Here is a 9,796-nt window from a genome sequence, read left to right as displayed (position 1 = left end):
TAAGGACTGCCTGTTGTGATGTACCCCTCTGGTCCTTCTGGGCCTCCTTGATTTTGGCCTCTTCATCAAGCTGTCAGAAAATATGATTAGTGAACATCAGTTTTGTTATAAATACCCTTATTTTTTCTTCCATGAAGATCTTTGTCCTGGAGGGATTTGCATACCCCATTGGCATGCTTTTCTGGTCGGGGAAGTAGCTAATTGGGCTACTGAATGCTGGACAACTTCAAAGGAATGGCTACAACGCACTGGCAGATTTGGAACAGTAGTGAATCCAGTACATCGGAGAGAAACAGCTCAGTGCAGTAATTTTAGCATGTCACAAATAAAAATGTTTAGGTGCATATAAATATTGCACATATTTGGGGACACTAGATTGAGTGTTATATAGTATGGATGCAGCCAAATTATCAGGTGTCAGAGCTAGAGGTTTCTGGCCCTTTTAGATCACTCAATGTTGGTCACAAGCACAATGTGGAGCTATCAAATGCATGATGCATTGTGAGGCATGTCCTAAGTACTTGTAGGATGGGTGTCAGCCACTTGAGTTCTGGCAACAGTAGAATCTGGAGCCCTGTCAATCAAGGGACACTAGAGTGCAGTTTACAACCAGCTGATGTTCCATCAGGTGGCTGTAGCAACAGCAAACAAAGCTGCACTTCCAGGGCAGGTTGCAATTTCTGATGTGTTCACTTAAATCTCAGCCAGATTTGGACACATTATCAAGGAAAGAGTATTCACCTAGATTAGCAGCTGCCAATATGCCAGCAACTGAGCTGGCAGATACTCCTGCTACTGTGAAGGCACCGGTCCTCACCAGAGAACTGTGGTTTTTAATGTGGCAAAAGTACTGCTTGTAAAGCAAAGTATTGGTGTCCTTAACTTTCAGGAAACTGCTGAAGGGGCTTGCCTGATAACTTCAAATAAATATGCACATGCCCCTTACAAGCTTCTGAATCAGAGGTTAACTGTTGGCTTGAAATAGTAGAATCAAATAGTTCAATTTTGGCAACTGGAAATTCAATTTTGTAGTGGAAAGTGCCAAGCAACTTTAAATAAACAGAGCTGCTCGCCCTGCTAGTAATAAAAAACTGTACACACACAAATGCACACACATGCACTTCCTCACAAACCTCATTTGTGCCCATATGTCTGCTCCTGGATAGACTCAGCAGAGCTGGCCACAGGCAAATGGGAGGAGAGTTACAAGAGCAAGAATAAATCTGGAGTCAGCCAGCAAATGATGCTCCCACCTCTGCAGATGTTGCTCATAGGTCGTGGTTGTGCAGCATGTGTGAGTGGCAAACTTGAGAGCTATGAGTACTTAGAATGTCTTCCAGGTCACGTGTGCAGACACAACCAAAGGCAACAGCAAAGCTGGACATCAGTTCTGCTAATAACGAGGGTGGCACCATTCCTTTCTCATGAGCACTACATCAACCCCTCTGTAGCACTCCCTGACTGAACAAATAGCTGTCAAACAGGGTAAGTCCTCACGAAGACAGGAGTAAGGAGACACACAGGGTATTTCATTGCAACCCTTGACATCATTCCCATTAGGCTAGCTGCCATTAAGAGTGGATAGAAATGTGAACTGTACTTCTTGAAGGGTGGGTGGCCTATTTAATGGCTAGACTAGTGTGTGGTTATTAATGTACCCTCTCAAAACAGAGGAAAACCACTAAAGCTGCATGTTGAGGGAGTTTAGGGGAACTCCCATAGACTGACAGCTTCAGGGAATGCTCTCTATTAAACACAGGTCCCTAAGAAACAAACCAAATGGCAATATATTATGAAAATTAAACCCAAATTATTAAAAGAAGGACTTTATGAAAGTACTTGGACAATTTTTCAGGTTTCTTGGCTCACGCTTTCCTCCCTGCTGTTCGAGACTTTCCCACAAGCATTGTCATAACTATAGGATTCGACAGCCCTTCATCGACTCTTGTGGTTCTTACAACTTTTTTTCCCCCATTAAAAACTGCACATAGAGCTCTTTATTAGAGCCAGTTTTGTTTTCTTTTAATTTAAAAAAAGTAGCTTATAATGGGAAAACTTCTTTCTTGAAATAAGAAGTAATAGTAAAAAGACACTAACATAGAAAGAGAAAATACCAAAAATATTCTTCTGTTTCTATTTTGCTTTGTTGTTGTTGTTGTTGTTGTTGTTGTTGTTTTTCCCTGGCTTGCACTTATATTGGTTATTGCATTTCTCTTTTTGCAGTGGTGGGCTCACCTTTCTCTCCATGATGGTTTTCAATCCCATTACTGACAGCTGAGGGGGCAAAAAAGAAGAAAAGAAAAATCAAATTTGAACAATAGTCTGATCCATGGCTCAGAAAACAATTGATCTCTGCTTTGGGCAATGGAGGATTAAGAAGTAGCTGAGTACTTGTTTAGGCTGTCTCAGAAATGTGTAGGTTCTATATGTCGGAACCGATAATCCATTTACTAGTACTTAACTTCTACTATATCACAGTTGCTCTGCAGACAGTATGGGAATATAATTTTAAACTTCTTCTTATAATTTGTAAATAGTGTGCGACACTTTTAATACTCTGTTACTTTCATAAATTGGCAAAAAAAGGAAAAATATTGCTATGTTATAAACAGTTAAGTATGTTGCAATTACTACTGCATTTTAATATCAGAAGGCAGGGTAAAAAAGGAGGTATTTGCATGCATTGTGCTCTAATTATAAAACAGGATTTTTTCTGGTTTTTTTTTTTTTTCCTTTTTTCATCTTCTAGGATCATGACACAGTTAACTTTTTTGTCCCTGTAAAATAAACTATAGACAAGCAATATTTCCTGGTCTCCTGAAGACATTTAAAACAGCAGAAGAAATGAAGACATTTAAAACATCTAAACAATACTTAGAACATTGTTCTCAGAAGAGTAACAGCTGTTGTCAGGGCATATCTTTCCAGAAAAGAGTGAAGACATTATATTCAAAGAGATCATGTCCAAACATGAAGCATAACTTTGTATGACTAAATGTGTTAACACTTTAACATAATTAAAAGTGCTAGAAGAACATCTTAGCAGTAGTTTACAGTGGTAAGAAGGCGCGGGGTTTTTTTTCCTTTGAAAAGTTTAGTTTCAGTCTTCTAAAACTATACATAAATCCTGCTGAATATATACAATAGCTTCATTTGGTTTTTTTTCAAGCCAAATTTTTCACAAAATATCTGGTGTGAAGAACATTTCTCTGTCCTTTTTATGCAGTAGTTCAGGGATTAAAGCACTAATCTAGGCAGTAGCCAATGAATTTTCTGGGTTGAAGGATTTTAACCCTTATCTTTAAAAATGGCTTGAAAATTTGAAACCTTATGGGAGGAAGTGGGTAGACTCAGCTCCTTCTGTTGAAGCATTGCTATTTTATGCGCTAGATCAGGGACTGAAACTCATGCAATGAATAGTTGTGTGAGTAACTTAACTAGAACCAAAATTTATTTTACTGAGTTAGGAACATAAATCAGCCCTGTCCTGTGCATTGCTGGGTCTGGCTCCTTAGCCTCCTCCCTCTTGCAGACCAGTGACAAGACCAATATTGATACTCTCCTGCAGAAGCAAAGCTCATTAATTTAGACTTGATTGCCCATTGATAAGCACTGTGATCGTGCCTTGTCTTCTAATTTGGAAACTGCTGGTCTAAGTTTTTCAGCATTCATCTGGAGGAAGAGACCAAAACTTAATTTTCACTTGGGGCAGAAGACAGGATAGTGCTGGGGGCTCAACCCTAGATTGCTTGGAGGTATGTTTTCCTCAGAAATATGGGTACATGTTCCTTACTTCTTAATCACTGAAAGTTCTGTTGGTAACTTGTGCCTTCCATACTTCCATAGGTTTCTGCCTAATACTTCTTGATCAGTCTTTAACTGACCAAGAAATCAAACTTTTTTCTGCCTCTCATTATTTCAGATCCTCTCACTGGGCACACTACTTAAAGTTTAACACCATTCATTCTTCCCAGATAAATCACATCTTCAAGACTTCAGATAATTCACTCTGCTTTCCTTTCTTACTTGAAATACACATTTTTCCTGAAGTGTGAGGTACAAAGCTAGGCAGAGCAAGACTTGATCAGAATAGAATTATTTAATGAGTCCTTCAGTCTGTTAATCTCAAATTAGAAAGACCTTTTTTTATACTTCAGAGATTCCTGAAAAATTCTTGCTCTGTACATGAGATGAGTCCATCTTATAGAGGCTTCAGAACCTTACCCCCACTCCTGCCACAGATCCCAGCAAATGAGGGGGTTAATGATTAATTAAACCCAGCTGGCTTTTTTCCTACATCTGCTAATTCATCCTGTCACAACAACCATACAAATAAAACAAAATAAAATAGTTATTAAGAACTAATGGTCACTAAGAAGTTAAGCAGTCCTTAGACCAGTGACTAATCCAGACAGTTTTTAAACCTTCCCCTACCAAAACACAGCATCAAATTTCGTATTAGCTCAATATAATGTATCCAGGAAATCATCACCCAAATATTTAGGGTGTGAGTAGCAGGCTGTGCAAATAATTGCTTTTCTATATGACCACAGAACCAGAATATACAATGCAATTCTTATTTCCTTTCTCACTAATCAAAATAACATTAACTAATTGTTTCTGTGATGTTTTAGGAGTTTGAACAGGAATTCACAGAGTGGCAGTGAGAAAAATCATACTGCATTCAACTGGAAGAGGCTTGAAATACTCCAAAAGAGAAGAAGACAGAGGGTTTGAGTAGGGCATCTTTTAATCAAATATCCAAGCTACCATGTTGCATCTTAACCTATGGGTGCGCTGACAGTGGCAAGAGTGTTAATGCCACATTAGACTTGCTGTGAACAAAATCATAGGATTTAAAGCATTTGGAAATTTCCCATTACCAAATTTTGTCTTTACTTTTCACTTGGCAGGAACAATTAAAAAAATGCAAGTCAGCTGTGCAGCTTTTTTGTAAATCACCTCAAACTGTACTTTAAAAAAGGAAATGAAGGGGTAAAGGTAATTGTTGTGGGAAGAAAAAAAAACATCCAGCTTCAATAGTTAGTTAGTGTAAGCAGAGTACACATCTGAGCCTCTATTCACAGCAAAACACTGGGGAAAAAAAAGCCTGCAAATTTATCATGACAGTATAATAAAAAATTAGACAATATAAACCACTTTAAACTGCTATAAATAGTAACTTCTACTTAAACTCACATGCGGATGAATTTTTCTTAGAATGGAGGGCAAGAGATTAAAGATGTTCTGCCAGAAAAACAGGATTAAAAGATAGAGTTCAAATGTATATTTAAGGGCTGGGAAAGATGAGGGATGGTAGTGATTATTTTAGAGCTCCACCAAGCACCTTTGTCCAATTATCCAAATGCATTCTTTTTCAGAACAGCTTGGAGGAGCCCAGAGCTGCTGGCTGGCCTATGGTGCAGATGTAAGTACTGTTGCTGAAGATTGTTAATCTTACTGTCTTTAAATTTGGTATTCTTGGTATAGAGAAAAATACTGCCACTTAAGCCAAAATGTTGAGTGCAGGTGCAAGGGCTTCATAAACACATCGAGACTTTGCTTCATAAGAATTTTGAAAATGTATTCTTCCACTTCAAATTTTTTCTTTCTCTCATCTAGACCCCAAGCTTGAGATTCCTCTTTCAGAAAAAAGGTTTGGATTGTCTGCCTAAGGGGCCCATTTCCCTGATTGCTTCAACAGTCTCACCCTGGTATCTATTTTTCTTGAATTTCCTACAACCCGGCATGTGACAGTTTAAATGATCTAAAATATTTTGGTTGATGTGCAGGAATCTTCATAATGATTATTTTAGCAAATAGTTTTTATATATTTTTATAATTTTCAAATCAAAAATATTAGACAGTATAAGAAAGCCCCATCTGAAGGTTGCTGGTAACATCAGAAGATTCTCATGGAAAATATTTAAATGATTTTTAAATGAAAATAATAATAATTATTATTATTTCCCCCTCTCCTTTTCAGTATATGTGAGAAAAACTCATAATAAAGTGTCAGTAGGCCATGCTCTAACTTTCGCATTGCTAGAAGATTGTGGTTATTTGTGTACTCAAGAATCCTCAGATAGTTCCAGAATCATGTTGCATTTTTTAAACTACATCAGCTTCAAAGTACAAAACCCACCCCAGGGGATTTCTCTTCAGCACTAGAATAATTAACACAGTGGTAGCTGTACCACTAGAGCAGTTATTGTCAACATAATGAGTCAGCCCAGTGTTTGCTTTAACAAACAAAAGGTTTGGGCCAATATAAAATTATTAGCTAGGCCCTTTTATTTAACTATTTTCACTTAGTTCAATCTTTAAATTAAAATATTTTCAAATGCAGAAATAAGTTTTACCTTTAAAAGTTCCAAACCAAAAAGATTTTCCGCTTTTGTCTCTGCTCTGAATTCATTGACATTTGCTTGTGCTTTCAGTCCTCCTGAAACTCCTGTTCTGTACAAGTTTACAAGGTCAAAACGTTTCAGCAGATGTACTTAAACACACTGAGCAAGTCACCACTTTGTCTTCTTTTTGATAACCTAAGCAGATTGAATGGGTTTAGACATTTTCTCCAGCTCTCAAATCATGTTGCAGCCTCTCCAGTTTCTCAACATCCTATCCAAAATGCAAACACCAGAGATATCTGTGATGGTTTTTTAGTATCCATCTCATGGACGAAGTTGAAAGTTAAAAATCTGCTCCCTAGAGTGTCAGAAGATGGGAACAGAATAGGAAAAATACTGGGTAAAATTCAAAGTATCAAAAGATACTATAAAGATAGTGGAACTACTCTTCAGCTGAGAATGATTATGGATGGTAGGAAGATTATGCCTGTGTCTGTGGGCAGTGAAGCAAGTTTTCTGTGAACAAGTTCAGAGCATCCTGCAGTCTTTGAAGGCAGTATGAAGACTTGTATCTTTTAAACATCACTGGTTTCAGAAAGGTAGTGCCTCAGTTTCAGAAGCAAACTGATACTGAATAAGGAAGAAGCCGTTTCTCCAATGATTGTGATGGTGTGAATCCCAGGTCTCCCTGAGGAATGAAGGTAAAGATAAAGAAATGTGAAACTGCCCATTTATTTGATCAAACATATCTACTTCAATCTCTACATCCCTGTGGATTAGATTCGACAGGTGCTGCCTTGAGGGCCCAGTGTGTGTTACTGGTATTTATGTAATGGAAACGAAGGAGATGGCCTGGAAATCAGCACAGTCTGAAGCTACTTGCAGAGGAAGGGGGAAGGGTATAGTCTTCAGGTGCACACTCTTGACAAGCCTGCAGATAGTCCCAACTCCTTGGAGAACAGCTGTGGCACAGGCATAAAATAAAAAGCAAAGTCTGCCACAAGAAACAGCCCAGCATTAACAGTCCAAGTTTTATGTCCTAATAAACCCACTACATTCATTTTGCAGATGAACACCTTCCTTCTGCACAGGCAAGAGGACAAGATTCCTATCACTGTTGTCAATCTTATCTTGATGATGATGATGATTTTAATAATTAGTGGCAGTGATTTTTCACAAACTTTTTTTCTACACTCCTTTCTTATCTTTTTCAGCATCCTCTTCTGCTACAAATGCTCAGAGCACCCTGTTAGGTACACTGGAAAAGTCACTCCCTGGCATGCTCTGCCAGATGAAAAACAGGCTGCTAGAGGAATAAAAATGCAAATATAATTACAAATATATAGTTTCTTTATCATCACTCTTTTGGAGTTATATTGGAAATTGTGCATTTTTTAAGAGTGGAGTCCTTAAATTCTTGGATCACGATCCGATTGCGGTGTCAACTGCCTGTGTTGAAGCCAGTTAAATCATCCACATGCCTAGCTTTCCGCTCGCTGCAGCAGACCATCTGCATCAGAAATGTCCACCAGAACACTGCCATTCCAGGAGGGGCAGAACTTCTCGGGCAGGACTAAAAGGAGCAATTCAAAGAGCAGTGGCCGCTAGAGTGGAAACCTAACCCCGTTAAAGCCTATGAAGTATAGTGGGGCCAGGATTTCACCCCAGTCTCTTTTTTCCTGCTTTAAGTGTGTGATTTGGCAGGGGAAAAGTTCAATTGAAGGCACACAGTTGGGCTATACATACAACAAATGGGGCAGGGAGAGGGGAAAAAAGAGCGACACAAAGGATTACTTCAAAGTTAGACATCATCTCCTTTAGCTTTACACAGTGAAGGAAAGCACATAGGTTTCAACAGGATAAAAGCAGACTTTATTTTGTAAAGAGATCTCAGGATGAAACAAAGGACTGTAATTGTACCTCCTATCTGCAAATCTGAGGTGGTGAAGGAAAAGAAAGCGGGTGGATGGTTAACAAGAATAGCATGAAACCATGCTTTGTTAACAGAGTAAAATTAGCTTGCTGAGAACCTTTATTTTCTTCATAAGTTTTAACAGGAGCATTATTTTACATATCTCTATGGTAGTGAGCCCATTTACAAATTTGCAACAAGTGACCACTGAATTTCAGCTAATTTTCCTCTGTTTTCTGTTTCATCTGCTTAATTAATGACAATGCATCTGAGGTGGGTTGCTAGCACTTCTATAGCTGAAAGCTGGTCAGCAATTCCATTCTAGGCACCTCAGGTTTTCACACTGGCTTAATTTCACCTTGTGAAATCAAATCTGGAAAAGGTTTAGAGGTAAAAGTATTGTTTGGTTTTCAAAAAAAAAGCATCATTCATATAGCGCTGTTTGAAGTGTTAGATGAACCAACTAAAATTAAAACAGCAGAGGATTCAATTCACATGTCCTTTTTGTTTGCTGGTTTTTGAAAGTATGAAAAGCCACAGATGGGTCAGCATGTCGTCCAAGCTTAGCATCTGCCTGCTTAGAGAAAAGTGATCCCTCTGCCCCTCCTGCTGTGCCTCCCAGCTACTGTCATAGCATTGTCTTACATGTTCATCATAGGAATGAGTTATGTGATTTCTGTTTTAAGTTGCATCTTTGCAGATGTATACTGTACTTGACATCATAAAACATGCTTCTAAGTACAGTTATATTATTGTCAATTTATTCTGCCATGTCTAAACATCTGTGGTGAGGCATGTGGGAACATACTTTTACTCTTGAACATTTCTATTTGCCTGGTGCTTAACACCAAGGAAGTGGTGAGACCTGTCAGTGCTGCCATCCAAAACCAGAATTCACGATTCTGTTTTAAAAATCTGGCAACTTCTCTCTTTTTCTTTTCTAACCTTTTCTGCAATCTTACAAATGCAAGATGCGGGCTATCCATGTCATCCATTTCAAAACCCGATCGGTGTTTGGCTGGAAGTCCCCTGTACAACTCCACTTTCAAATTCAGAAATAGAGATTTTTCCACTAATTTTTAGGACGTTTCTACTTTGTGAAGTGAATTTTATTATTACTTATGTCATGGCAGGTGTTCATCTCCCCTCACCTTCTTAATGCAGGAAGCATATGGGGCATTACCCACAATAATAACCCCACTGAATGTGTCTACCAGCAGCGATGACTGGAAAGCCAACTGGCCAGCGTAGAGTTCCCTTTCATAAGGGAAATTCTGTGGGAGTTATTGGGCTTGTATAATAATAGCCTTATTCTAGAATATTTTCCTATATGTACTTCATGTTCAGGTTATGGGCTTGGGAAAACGGTTTTTTAAAAGAAAGCTGTAAATGTTTCAGAATAGCAATTCAAGAACACATCAATTCAGATTTAATTTCAAATTGTCATTTTTTGGGGATTACAGATTCAGACGCTTGATCTTATCATACTGTATTTTTCACACGTTTCATTCTTTTTTTAAGTGTTCTATTTCAT

At 38.3% G+C, this 9,796-nt stretch overlaps 1 long non-coding RNA gene across 1 annotated transcript; it reads left to right on the top strand.

The window, feature by feature from the left end:
• The first annotated feature begins 5,340 nt into the window (after positions 1-5,340).
• LOC120751019 (uncharacterized) lies at positions 5,341-6,674 on the top strand. Its single transcript, XR_005700241.2, has 3 exons — positions 5,341-5,428; positions 5,623-5,714; positions 6,441-6,674. It is a non-coding gene; the product is annotated as an uncharacterized LOC120751019 (long non-coding RNA).
• Positions 6,675-9,796: the final 3,122 nt, after the last annotated feature.

The sequence above is a fragment of the Hirundo rustica genome, chromosome 3, assembly GCF_015227805.2.
Source record: "Hirundo rustica isolate bHirRus1 chromosome 3, bHirRus1.pri.v3, whole genome shotgun sequence".
Classification (NCBI taxonomy): Eukaryota; Metazoa; Chordata; class Aves; order Passeriformes; family Hirundinidae; genus Hirundo; species Hirundo rustica.
Note: the sequence above shows the minus strand (reverse complement) of the source record. Positions and strands in the feature narration are given on the sequence as shown.